At 46.7% G+C, this 14262-nt stretch overlaps 1 protein-coding gene across 2 annotated transcripts in view; it reads right to left on the bottom strand.

The window, feature by feature from the left end:
- Window positions 1-7068, bottom strand: part of GOLGB1 (golgin B1) — a 121505-nt gene extending 114437 nt beyond the window's left edge. For both annotated transcript variants that reach the window (XM_045026818.1, XM_045026828.1), the window contains exon 1: window positions 6921-7068. The gene's annotated coding sequence lies outside the window, so the exon portion shown is untranslated. The remainder of the gene's footprint in view (window positions 1-6920) is intronic.
- Between the last annotated feature and the right edge of the window lie 7194 nt (window positions 7069-14262).

Raw genomic sequence — 14262 nt, 5'->3', positions numbered from 1 at the left:
TGGAGCCCTGAGATTTCCTTGACCTGCCTCAATACAAAGTCCAGTTTAGGTTCAATATTGAAACTGCACTTTACCACTGGTTGTAATTCTCCTCTTATGATGGGCAAACATTAGGCATCCCCAATAAGCCTGCAAGGCCCGTAAGTAATCTTTGATATGTTGAACCAGGAGGTATTATTAACCTGACTGTAAACCCTGACTGATGTAAGCAAGATGATACTTGAGTGGTTCCATTCCTACCTTTCACAGTGCACTGGGTGGTATGTAACTGCTCATTGCCACAGAGAATCTTCTCACATAGGGTTCTGCAGGGTTTTAATCTATCATCTGTCCTGTTCAAAACTTGTGAGGTTGCTCGGAAGAGACAATTAGCGGGTTGGGAAATGGTACCATCAGTGTGTAGATGATTCTCAGCCCTAGGTCTTTCACCAAATTTGGGCAGTACAGCACTTCTGTTTTTCCAGTGCTTCTCCTATCTTGAGCTGCAGCAAGCTCACTCATCTAAACCCTAATCTAGATAAGAAACCGGAAATGCTAGTTGTTTGGTGCAAGCACCTAGATAATTTAGTGGGGATGCAAGCCCCAATGACTGTGGCCACTTCATAATCTGAGGGATATTTCTGGATCCTCCTGCTACTCCTCCAGTCTCTAGTGGCATTAGTCAGAAGCTTCCTTTTTTATACAAAAATTCCAATCAGTTACCTCAACTATAGACCCAACCTCATTTATCCCTGCATTTGGATCCCTGGAATGGACTCCACATGGAGCTACCCTTAAAAATCACTCCAAAAACACTCGTATGACAACAGTCCTCTGAAGTTTGCACTAATTTCATACTTACTTGTGACTATAGTTCACAGAAGTGATATACAAGACTTGCCTAATGCCTCAGAGCCGAGGACATGTTGGTTGGCGAGATAAATTACCTTCTCCTTACATAGTCTCCATACATAAAAGCACCTTACAACACACAGCACAGTGAAGAGAGGAGAATGTTGCCCTACCAGGATAACAATGAATACAATATATTTGTATTTGGTATCCAATTCTGTTACTGTGATTATTTTCACTTAGGGCCCTACTAATTACACAGCCATGGAAAATGTGTCTCAGACTGTGAAATCAGCCTCTCTCTGTGAAATCTCACCTCCCCTGCTGCTGGGCCAGGGGCTCCTAGCTGCTAGTCCAGACACACTAGAGAGAGACAAGAGTTGTGCTTCCACTGCATGGCCACTCTTGGTGGGGAGATCAGACCGACCTCCAGAGGCAGCGCAGAACAATCCAGGAATCAGACAATCCAGGAAGTTTTGGAAAGTGTAGGGGACAATTTCCTGGTCCAAGTGCTGGAGGAACCGACCAGGGGCAGAGCTCTTCTTGACCTGCTGCTCACAAACAGAGAAGAGTTAGTAGGGGAAGCAAAAGCGGATGGGAACCTGGGAGGCAGTGACCATAAGATGGTTGAGTTCAGGATCCTGACACAAGGAAGAAAGGAGAGCAGCAGAATACGGACCCTGGACTTCAGAAAAGCAGACTTTGACTCCCTCAGGGAACTGATGGGCAGAATCCCCTGGGAAAAGAACATGAGGGGGAAAGGAGTTCAGGAGAGCTGGCTGTATTTTAAAGAATACTTAGTGAGGTTGCAGGAAAAAAACATCCCAATGTGTAGGAAGAATAGTAAGACAAGCTGGTCGCCTGCCGTATTTAACAGTGAAATCCTTGCTCATCTTAAAACGCAAAAAAGAAGCTTACAAGAAGTGGAAGATTGGACAAATGACCAGGGAGGAGTATAAAAATATTGCTCAGGCATGCAGGAGTGAAATCAGGAAGGCCAAATCACACTTGGAGTTGCAGCTAGCAAGAGATGTTAAGAGTAACAAGAAGGGTTTCTTCAGGTATGTTAGCAACAAGAAGTCAAGGAAAGGGTGGGCCCCTTACTGAATGAGGGAGGCAACCTAGTGACAGAGGATGTGGAAAAAGCTAATGTACTCAATGACAGGTTTCAGAGTAGCAGCCGTGTTAGTCTGTATCCGCAAAAAGAACAGGAATACTTGTGGCACCTTAAAGGCTAACAAATTTATTTTAGCATGATAATTAAGATGGCCCATATCACTTCAAAAAGTTTTTTTTCCTCCTGCTAACGATAGCTCATCTCAATTGATTAGACTCTGCCTGTTGGTATGCATACTTCCACCTTCTCATGTTCTCTGTATGTATAAATATCCCCTGTCTGTGTGTTCCATTCTATGCATCCGAAGAAGTGAGCTGCAGCTCACGAAAGCTCATGCTAAAATAAATTTGTTAGTCTTTAAGGTGCCACAAGTACTCCTGTTCTTAATGTACTCAATGATTTTTTTGCCTCTGTCTTCACAAACAAGGTCAGCTCCCAGACTGCTGCACTGGGCAGCACAGTAAGGAGAGAAGGTGATCAGCCCTCTGTGGAGAAAGAAGTGGTTCGGGTCTATTTAGAAAAACTGGACGAGCACAAGTCCATGAGGCCAGATGCGCTGCATCCGAGGGTGCTAAAGGAGTTGGTGGATGTGATTTCAAAGATAATGGCCAATGGCTCTGCAAACTCATGGCAATCGGGGGAGGTCCCGGATGACTGGAAAAAGGCTAATGTAGTGCCCATCTTTAAAAAAAGTGAAGAAGGAGAATCTGGGAAACTACAGGCCAGTCAGCCTCACCTCAGTCACTGGAAAAATCATGGAGCAGGTCCTCAAGGAGCAGCAAAGAATCCTGTGGCACCTTATAGACTAAGGGCTTGGCTACACTTACAAATTTGCAGCGCTGCAGCAGGGTGTGAAAACACACCCTCTGCAGCGCTGCAAATTGCGGCGCTACAAAGCGCCAGTGTAGTCAAAGCCCCAGCGCTGGGAGCCGCGCTCCCAGCGCTGTCCGTTATTCCCCACAGGGAAGTGGAGTACGGACAGCGCTGGGAGAGTTTTCTCCCAGCGCTGGCGCTTTGATTACACTTAGTGCTTCAAAGCGCTGCCGCGGCAGCACTTTGAAATGCAAGTGTAGCCAAAGCCTAACAGACGTTTTGCAGCATGAGCTTTCGTGGGTGAATACCCACTTCTTCGGATGCAAGTAGTGGAAATTTCCAGGGGCAGGTATATATATGCAAGCAAGAAGCAAGCTAGAGATAACGAGGTTAGATCAATCAGGGAGGATGAGGCCCTGTTCTAGCAGTTGAGGTGTGAAAAACAAGGGAGGAGAAACTGGTTCTGTAATTGGCAAGCCATTCACAGTCTTTGTTTAATCCTGAGCTGATGGTGTCAAATTTGCAGATGAACTGGAGCTCAGCAGTTTCTCTTTGAAGTCTGGTCCTAAAGTTTTTTTGCTGCAGGATGGCCACTTTAAGGTCTGCTATTGTGTGGCCAGGGAGGTTGAAGTGTTCTCCTGCAGGTTTTTGTATATTGCCATTCCTAATGTCTGATTTGTGTCCATTTATCCTTTTCCGTAGAGACTGTCCAGTTTGGCCAATGTACATAGCAGAGGGGCATTGCTGGCATATATTACATTGGTGGACGTGCAGGTGAATGAACCGGTGATGGTGTGGCTGATCTGGCTAGGTCCTGTGATGGTGTTGCTGGTGTAGATATGTGGGCAGAGTTGGCATCGAGGTTTGTCCTCAAGGAATCAATTCTGAAGCACTTAGAGGAGAGGAAAGTGATCAGGAACAGTCAGCATGGATTCACCAAGGGCAAGTCATGCCTGACTAACCTAAATGCCTTCTATGAGGAGATAACTGGGTCTGTGGATGAGGGGAAAGCAGTGGATGTGTTATTCCTTGACTTCAGCAAAGCTTTTGATACGGTCTCCCACAGTACTCTTGCCGGCAAGTTAAAGAAGTATGGGCTGGATGAATGGACTATAGTGGATAGAAACTGGCTAGATCGTCGGGCTCAATGGGTAGTGATCAACGGCTCCATGTCTAATTGGCAGCTGATTTCAAGCGGAGTGCCCCAAGGGTCGGTCCTGAGGCCGGTTTTGTTCAATATCTTCATTAACGATCTGTAGGACGGCGTGGACTGCACTCTCAGCAAGTTTGCAGATGACACTAAACTTGGAGGAGTGGTAGATACGCTGGAGGGTAGGGATAGGATACAGAGGGACCTAGACAAATTAGAGGACTGGGCCAAAAGAAATATGAGGTTCAACAAGGACAAGTGCAAAGTCCTGCACTTAGGACGGAAGAATCCCATTCACTATTACAGACTAGGGACCACATGGCTAGGAAGCAGTTCTGCAGAAAAGGACCTAGGGGTTACAGTGGACGAGAAACTGGATGAGAGTCAACAGTGTGCCCTTGTTGCCAAGAAGGCTAACGGCATTTTGGGCTGTATAAGTAGGGGCATTGCCAGCAGATCGAGGGACGGGATCATTCCCCCTCTATTCGACATTGGTGAGGCCTCATCTGGAGTAGTGTGTCCAGTTTTGGGCCCCACACTACAAGAAGGATGTGGAAAAATTGGAAAGAGTCCAGCAGAGGGCAACAAAAATCATTAGGGAACATAAGAATGGCCGTACCGGGTCAGACCAAAGGTCCATCTAGCCCAGTATCTGTCTACCAACAGTGGCCAATGCCAGGTGCCCCAGAGGGAGTGAACCTAACAGGCAATGATCAAGTGATCTTCCTCCTGCCATCCATCTCCATCCTCTGACGAACAGAGGCCAAGGTCACCATTCTTACCCGTCCTGGCTAATAGCCATTTATGGACTTAGCCACCATGAATTTATCCAGTTCTCTTTTAAACATTGTTATAGTCCTAGCCTTCACAACCTCCTCAGGTAAGGAGTTCCACAAGTTGACTGTGCGCTGTGTGAAGAAGAACTTCCTTTTATTTGTTTTAAACCTGTTGCCTATTAGGGTTATCATGACGCACATGATTTATGAGGAGAGGCTGAGGGAACTGGGATTGTTTAGTCTGCAGAAGAGAAGAATGAGAGGGGATTTGAGAGCTGCTTTCAACTACCTGAAAGGGGGTTCCAAAGAGGATGAAGCTCAGCTGTTCTCAGTGGTGGCAGATGACAGAACAAGGAGCAATGGTCTCAAGTTGCAGCAGGGGAGGACTAGGTTGGATATTAGGAAAAACTTTTTCACTCTGAGAGTGGTGAAGCACTGGAATGGGTTACCTAGGGAGGTGGTGGAATCTCCTTCCTTAGAGGTTTTTAAGGTCAGGCTTGACAAAGCCCTGGCTGGGATGATTTAGTTGGGAACTGGTCCTGCTTTGAGCAGGGGGCTGGACTAGATGACCTCCTGAGGTCTCTTCCAACCCTGAGATTCTATGATTCTATGATTAAGTGACAGCCGTATTTCTCTTTTCCTGAGGACAAGAAGCAAACGTCATTTGACTCCCTTTTTTAACAAATATATGAAGTATGAATATGAGGGAACTATCACTGTGACCAGGTCTAAGTCTGATAGCATAAGAATCTATCTTCTGTCAGTCACGCATGGAAGTGAGCATTTTCTGCCATTGTCACTATATAGGTGTCTAAGCGCTGTGTGGAATCCAGTAGGATTTTCAGGTTAAGAACTGATTCAACAAAATGAGAGCAGATGCCTTTGAGGATTAGATTGTTAGGAAGAAGGAAGTAATATGAAAAACTCTTCCCACCAGCATCGCCTTACATCTTTTGTCTGGGTTCAACATTTCAGGTTTTATCAGTTCAGAGGAAGGCAGCATGAACTTTGGGGGGTTAACAACATTCTTGTAAATGATAGGTGCAAAGCTCATCCCTGTGTCTAGGGTTGGTGTGAGTGCAGCAAATGGTGAAGGTTCCAAAGAGACAAAAAAAAAATTCTTCCTCTGGAACTAAATTGTCTTAATTGCTTCTAATTATAGCACTTGCAGCTTCAGCTGAACACAGCAGGAGATTTTATTTAGATTAATTTTGACTATATTGGAATTATAGTAATTTCAAAATGAAGTTTGGCTGCTAGAAAAGTCTCTCTCTAAACTCTGAGGTCAAAGGTTCTCAGAATTTATAATAGCACATACCACAGTTTAACAGATTACTTGTGACTCAACACTTCCCTTCCCATTCACGATTTTATAATATCTAAAGCAATTGTTTACACAGTGACAGTAAGAGAATGTGTGATTTAAAAAACAGGAGTACTTGTGGCACCTTAGAGACTAACAAATTTATTTTAGCATTAGTCTCTAAGGTGCCACAAGTACTCCTGTTCTTTTTGCGGATACAGACTAAAGTGGTGCTTAGAATTTGCTTTCATTGAAAAATCTAACAATTGCCTATTTTTGCTCTTCCTTTCACTCCTCATGACCGGACCCATGCCAAACTTCGCTACTCTCTCCTTTTGGACCCCTCCGTTCAAACACTATTCCCTGCTACTCGGTTCCCTTCCCCCTTGCAGAGAGGAAGTTCGTGTCGCTGAAAGCCGCTCCTGTTTATTCTCCAGCCCTAGGCGGCAGCGAGCCCGCGGCTCCTCCTCTCTAGATACTTTTTACACGCCTTCAGGCTCTTCCCTGCCGTGAAGCGAGAAACAGCAGCGCCCTGGGATCAGGCAGCGCCCCGCGGGCTATCAGGGAACCGGAAACACGGGGGGGACAAAGGTCATTATTTCAGCAGCGACCCAGAGCTGCTTGGGGAAACGGTTCCTATTGGGAAGTGAGGAAGAGACAGCAGCGCGGGCCCGGAGCAGGGCGCCCCCTCGGCCAGGTACCTGGGACCCGGAGCAGCCACGCATCGGGGGGTGGGGGCCCGGAGCAGGGCTCCCCCTCGGCCGGGCGGCGGGGACCCGGAGCAGCCACGCATCGGGGGGTGGGGGCCCGGAGCACCGCCTCAGCCGGGTACCTGGGACCCGGAGCAGGCTCCTCTCACTGGCGGTCCGCGCGGGCCTCGGGGCCCGCCTGAGGTCGGACTCGCTGCTCAGGGGCCCGCCCGCCACTCACCTGCGCCGGGAGCCCGGTCTCCCCCGCGTTCTCCCGACTCCGGTAGCGACCCCAGTTCCGACCTTCGGTGCCAAGCGCCACCCCCAGCCACATCAGCACCGGAACACACCGCAGCTACTTCCGGCGTCACCTCTCCTCCCGCCTCCGAATTGGACTAGCCAGCCACCCGCACAGAGCGATGGACATAACCACCTGCCAGTCACAATGAGGCGTTTGAGCCGTTGCTAGGGTTACAGTTACACGAGGCATGAAACCGCCAATCACAAGAGGGATTAAGGGGATCCGCCCAATAACAACACAACAGCCAATCAGCAGACATAGCTGGTTCGGTCTGAAAGTCAGGCTGGCCGCGGGCGGAGTTAAACGTCCAACACAGCGGAGGTAGGTGTGTGGGGCCGGGACCTGTTACAGGTGTCGCGTCAGGCTGGGAGCTGAGTGCCACGTGCCACACCCCGCGTCAAATGGCAGGTAAAGTCCCAATAAGCCGGTTCTGGGGCACAGCCACGAGCGGGGATGGACCCCCATGCTCAGCACATCACCCTGGTGCTGGCATAGGCCTGGTGGGGACGGATGGCACCAGAAGCCAAAGCAGAGTTGCTCAAGGGGGAATTGACAGTGGGTAACCACTTGCCAGGGGGCCCGAAAAAACAACAACACGTCAAGTACACACTGAAACAGAACTTGAAGTAGTGCAGCTTTGATGCTGGGAGTCATCAGCAATGGGTCGCTGTGGCGAGCAGCAGTCAACAGTTCAGTTACTCGGTTCGAGGTTAATGGCCATATGGATCTTGAGGCACAAAGGATGAGTCATAAACAGCAGAAGATTCAGTGAGCAGAGACTAATTCCTTCCTCAATATTGAACTACGTATGCATTCAGTGTGGAAAGGACTGCCATTCATCCATTGGCCTTTTTAGCCACACACACTCACAAGATGTAATACTGTTGTCAGTGTCCTCTTTGGTCTCGAAAGACAACAACATAAGGATAAAAGCCAGTCATTGCATAGAGCTGGCACATCCTCTAGAAAATAAAGACAGCACTACAAACTGTTACTATTGGAAGGTTTGGGACTGGGGGGACCTAGTAGGGTCTATAGGGCTGGATTAGTGGGGATAAAGGGACGGACAAGGGGAATCAGTGAGGGTTAGGGTTAGGAAGCCTGTTCCGGTACTAACATAAGAACGGCCGTACTGGGTCAGACCAAAGGTCCATCTAGCCCAGTATCCTATGTACCGACAGTGGCCAATGCCAGATGCCCCAGAGGAAGTGAACCTAACAAGTAATGATCAAGTGATCTCCTGCCATTCACCTCCACCCTCTGACAAACAGAGGCTAGGGACACCATTCCTTACCCATCTTGGCTAATAGCCCTTAATGGACTTAATCTCCATGAATTTATCCAGTTCTCTTTTAAATGCTGTTATAGTCCTAGCCTTCACAACCTCCTCAGGCAAGGAGTTCCTTGTATTTGTGTTAAGCCTGCTGCCCATTAATTTCATTTGGTGGCCCCTAGTTCTTATATTATGGGAACAAGTAAATAACTTTTTCCTTATTTACTTTCTCCACATCACCCATGATTTTATATACCTCTATCATATCCCCCCTTAGTCTTCTCTTTTCCAAGCTGAAAAGTCCTAGCCTCTTTAATCTCTCCTCATATGGGACCCATTTCAAACCCCTAATCATTTTTGTTGCCCTTCTGTGAGCCTTTTCTAATGCCAGTATATCTTTTTTGAGATGAGGAGACCACATCTGTACGCAGTATTCAAGGTGTGGGCGTATCATCAATTTCTATAGGGCAATAATATATTCTCCGTCTTATTCTCTATCCCCTTTTTAATGATTCCTAACATCCTGTTTGCTTTTTTGACTGCCGCTGCACACTGCGTGGACATCTTCAGAGAACTATCCACGATGACTCCAAGATCTTTTTCCTGACTCGTTGTAGCTAAATTAGCCCCCATCGTATGTATAGTTGGGGTTATTTTTTCCAATGTGCATTACTTTACATTTATCCACATTAAATTTCATTTGCCATTTTTTTGCCCAATCACTTAGTTTTGTGAGATCTTTTTGAAGTTCTTCACAGTCTGCTTTGGTCCTAACTATCTTGAGCAGTTTAGTATCATCTGCAAACTTTGCCACCTCACTTTTTACCCCTTTCTCTAGATCATTTATGAATAAGTTGAATAGGATTGGTCCTAGGACTGACCCTTGGGGAACACCACTAGTTACCCCTCTCCATTCTGAGAATTTACCATTTATTCCTACCCTTTGTTCCCTGTCTTTTAACCAGTTCTCAATCCATGAAAAGACCTTCCCTTTTATCCCATGGCAACTTAATTTATGTAAGAGCCTTTGGTGAGGGACCTTGTCAAAGGCTTTCTGGAAATCTAAGTACACTGTGTCCACTGGATCCCCTTTGTCCACGTTTGTTCATCCCTTCAAAGAACTCTAATAGATTAGTAAGACATGATTTCCCTTTACAGAAACCATGTTGACTTTTGCCCAACAATTTATGTTCTTCTGTGTGTCTGACAATTTTATTCTTTACTATTGTTTCAACTAATTTGCCCGGTACTGACGTTAGACTTACTGGTCTGTAATTTCCGGGATCACCTCTAGAGCCCTTTTTGAATATTGGCATTACATTAGCTATCTTCCAGTCATTGGGTACAGAAGCTGTTTTAAAGGACAGGTTACAAACCATAGTTAATAGTTCTGCAACTTCACATTAGAGTTCTTTCAGAACTCTTTTGTGAATGCCATCTGGTCCCGGTGATTTGTTACTGTTAAATTTATCAATTAATTCCAAAATCTCCTCTAGTGACACTTCAATCTGTGACAATTCCTCAGATTTGTCACCTACAAAAGCCAGCTCAGGTTTGGGAATCTCCCTAACATCTTCAGCCGTGGAGACTGAAGCAAAGAATCCATTTAGTTTCTCCGCAATGACTTTATTGTCTTTAAGCACTCCTTTTGTATCTCGATCATCCAGGGACCCCACTGGTTATTTAGCAGGCTTCCTGTTTCTGATGTATTTAAAAAACACTTTGTTATTACCTTTTGAGTTTTTGGCTAGCCGTTCTTCAAACTCCTCTTTGGCTTTTCTTATTACATATTTACACTTAATTTGGCAATGTTTATGCTCCTTTCTATTTACCTCACTAGGATTTGACTTCCACTTTGTAAAAGATGCCTTCTTATCTCTCACTGCTTCTTTTACATGGTTGTTAAGCCACGGTGGCTCTTTAGTTCTTTTACTGTGTTTTTTAATTTGGGATATACATTTAAGTTGGGCCTCTATTATGGTATCTTTGAAAAGCATCCATGCAGCTTGCAGGGATTTCACTTTAGTCACTGTACCTTTTAATTTCTGTTTAACTAACCCCCTCATTTTTGCACAGTTCCCCTTTTTTAAATTAAATGCCACAGTGTTGGCCTGTTGAGATGTTCTTCCCACCACAGGGATGTTAAATGTTGTTATATTATGGTCACTATTTCCAAGTGGTCCGATTATAGTTACCTCTTGGACCAGTTCCTGCGCTCCACTCAGGACTGAATCGAGCATTGCCTCTCCCCTTGTGGGTTCCCATACCAGCTGCTCCAAGAAGCAGTTATTTAAAGTATTGAGGAATTTTGTCTCTGTATTTCATCCTGAGGTGACATGTTCCCAGTCAATATGGGGATAATTGAAATCCCTCACTATTATTGAGTTCTTAATTTTGATAGCCTCACTAATTTCCCTTAGCATTTCATCCTCACTATCACTGTCCTGGTCAGGTGGTCGATAATAGATCCCTAATGTTATATTCTTATTAGAATATGAAATTATTCTCCATAGAGATTCTATGGAACATGTGGATTCACTTAAGGTTTTTACTTCATTTGATTCTACATTTTCTTTCACATATAGTGCCACTCTCCCTCCCCCCCCCCACCTGTTCTGTCCTTCCGATATATTTTGTACCCCGGAATGATTGTGTCCCATTGATTGTCCTCAGTCCACCAGGTTTCTGTGATACCTAGTATATCAATATCCTCCTTTATCACGAGACACTCTAATTCACCCATCTTATTATTTAGACTTCTAGCATTTATGTGCAAGCACTTTAAAAACTTGTCACTGTTTATTTGTCTGCCCTTTTCTGATGTGTCCGATTCTTTTTATGTGAATGTTTGTCGTCTGATCTGGCCCTTACATTATCCTCTTCCATCCTTTCCTCCTGACTAAAACCTAGAGAATCTCTATCAATAGACTCTCCTCTAAGAGAAATCTTTTGATATAGTCTCCCACAGTATTCTTGCCAGCAACTTAAAAAGTATGATTGGATTAATGGACTGTAAGGTGGATAGAAAAATGGCTAGATTGTCGGGCTCAATGGGTAGTGATCAACGGCTCCATGTCTAGTTGGCAGCCAGTATCAAGTGGAGGTTGGTCTTGGGGCTGGTTTTATTCAACATCTTCATTAGTGATCTGGATGATGGGATGGATTGCACCCTCAACAAATTTGTGGATGATACTAAGCTGGGGAGAGAGAGGTAGATACGCTCAAGGGTAGGGATAGGGTGGGGGGGGGTGAAGGTCAACCGCTCCTCCACGCTAGGCTGCAGGAGGGAGAGCACAGGGGCACCTCTCAAGGCAGGGAAGGAGGGGCGCGGTCACCAACACTAGATGAGATTACCAGCTCCTCTGGATCCACCAGGGGCGGGGGATGACTACAACGTCATGGGGAGTGCAGTGAATACTGAGGTTCAACATAAAAGGGGGGCACAAGCATGTAGGAGAAGGACATTGGCACAAGGGGTCTAGCTGGGACGGGGAGAAGCAAACAGGCTAGAAACAGGATGGGGGCAGGGCAAGCAAAGGAAAAGTACTAACTTCAGGGGCTGGGGCAGGGCAGGCAAACAAGCAAAACACACAAGGGCGAGGCAGGCAAACAAACTGAAGCTACCGGAGCCACAGCAAAAAAAAGGGGGCGGATGGACCAGAAGAGGCAGTGTACCTATTGGGTTCCAGGAAGTGGGCAGACAGAAGCCCACCCACTGCTAAAGGACGCCCCCCCAGCCTAAGGGGAGGATCTACAGGACCAGAAAACCCAACTGAGTTCAACTAATAAACAACTAATAAAAGAATAGGGACAAGAGTGCGGTCAGAGGGTCAAAAGAAGAGAGCCTGACGACACTGAGCAGAGAACTCCAGACAGCGCCCACTACTCCTCGAAGGCATCAAGGGAGCTGGTGGACACCGCCCAGAGGAACTCTGCCCGGATACGTGAACGGACAGAGGATCGGAAACAAGCTCCACAGTCACAGGAGTCTCCATTGGCGGCCAACCTCCTCTCCCTCGTGTTGCGAATCATACCTGTAGGCCACGCACCGTTCGTTTCTAGGCTGAGGCACAAAAACCAAAGATTTACAGTGTCCAAATAACAAAGTTTTATTGCGCAAGGTTCAAACAACGTTCAAACGTGGTGTCCCCCTGCTAGTCAGGGAGAGACCCAGGCTACAGATTACATAGAAGTTATATACCTTTTAGAAGTGCATGCTACCCTCGTGAATCGGAAGCCTTAACCAATAAATAAGCCATTTTCTTATCTTTAGCCTATTACAGTCAATCACTGTCCGCGTGCTGGCTAGTGTGCAGTCCAGCTGTTACCTTGCATACTAGAATTTTTCCTTAATTATATTGCTACAGCTGTGTTCCTATCCTCTTTCCTGTTCCTGACTTTTTCTTTAATGCTACCCTTGGGATCTGTGTATGTGATGTGCTCATTTTTAGTTAATGATGGATACAAAATAGGGAAACTTACAAAATGGAGTTGCTTATGCTAACTACCCACAAAATGGAGTTGCTCATGCTAACTACCCTTAACACTCAGAAGGGGCAGGGTTCCGGGAAGTGGGCGGATGGACCAGAGGCAGGCTCCACATCACACCCCCTGTCACTCCACAGCAACAGTCAATACCCCCACCACAAGAGCAAAGATGGAAAGTTACTCAGTCCTTCAGGAGGTCCCCCTCCACAGTGTCCTGCAGGGTTTCTGCACACTCCCTCAGAAACAGAGGTCTCCTTCCTCCTGAAGGCATCAGCAGGCTACCAAGCAGCAGTGGCAGCAGCACCAGCAGGTAGTCTGGCAACCGGGCAGGAGAGACCCCTCTGGTGCTGGCAGCGGCAACAGCAGGGGCAGTGTCCCTCACTCCCCGTCCAGGGATCAGGCCAGCAGGCTCCCCCGCCCCAAGGAGAAGCAGAAACCAGGGAGTCCACCAGCCAGCAAGGTGGCAGCAGGGGTCTGACCCAGATAAGAAACTGAGGCAGCAAGAGCCCTGGGCCCAGCAGCAGTTCCACACCTGCAAGAGAGTGGTCTGGAAGGCCGATCTTTACCACCTAGCTAAGCAGGTCCCATTTCTCTTGATAGCTGAATGGGGTACTCTAGGTTAATTAGGACACCTGGGGCCAATCAAGGACATGCCCAAACCTCAAACCTGTTAAAAGCCTCCCCTCCAGCCAGATAGGCACCTGTGCTAGGAGAGGAGGGTGAACAACTGGTGAGCTGGGTAATGCAGATGCTGACAAGCACCAGGAAAGAAACCCTGCAGGTACAGAGGGGAAGGGTGAGATAATCTCTGCCCAACTGGGATCTGAGGGAAGAGACCCCTCCCGAGGAGAGAGACTGAACTGGTTGTCTAGTCTGTGGCTTCCATGCCTGCAGAGGCTACCAGAGACTGAGAGGTTCTGTTGCCCCTTCCCCCCACCCCTCCTTCAAGGAGGATGGGAGGAACCTTGCTCCAGCAGCAAGCCCAGGTGCATGGGGGAAACTCCGAGGAAAGAGGAATACCCCAGCACACTGCTAAACAGAAGTGTAGGACCCACCAAGGTGGAGAAGAAGCTCTGTCACCTGTCAAAGGAAGCTATTAGGTTAGTTTGACATGATTTTTCTTGACAAATCCACATTGACTGTTACTTATCACCTTATCTAGGTGTTTGCAAATTGATTGCTTAATTTTTTGCTCCACTATCTTTCCAGGTACAGAAGTTAAAGTGACTGGTCTGTAATTTCCTGGGTTATCCTTAATCCCCCTTTTTTAGATGGGCACTATATTTGCCCTTTTCTGGTCCTCTGGAATCTCTCCTGTCTTCCATGACTTTTTACAGCTAGCTCCTCAGTCATCTCCTTAAGTATTCTAGGATGCATTTCATCAGGCCCTGGTGACCTGAAAACATCTAACTTGTTAATTCTCTATTTTAGTCTCTGATCTTACCTCATTTTCACTGACATTCACTATGTTTTACATCCAAATACCACTATCCTTTTTGGTGAAAGCACTTCTGCCATATC

Source organism: Mauremys mutica, chromosome 1, assembly GCF_020497125.1.
Source record: "Mauremys mutica isolate MM-2020 ecotype Southern chromosome 1, ASM2049712v1, whole genome shotgun sequence".
Taxonomy (NCBI): domain Eukaryota; kingdom Metazoa; phylum Chordata; order Testudines; family Geoemydidae; genus Mauremys; species Mauremys mutica.
The sequence above is the reverse complement of the archived record's forward strand: the minus strand, read 5'-3'. Positions and strand labels throughout refer to the sequence as shown.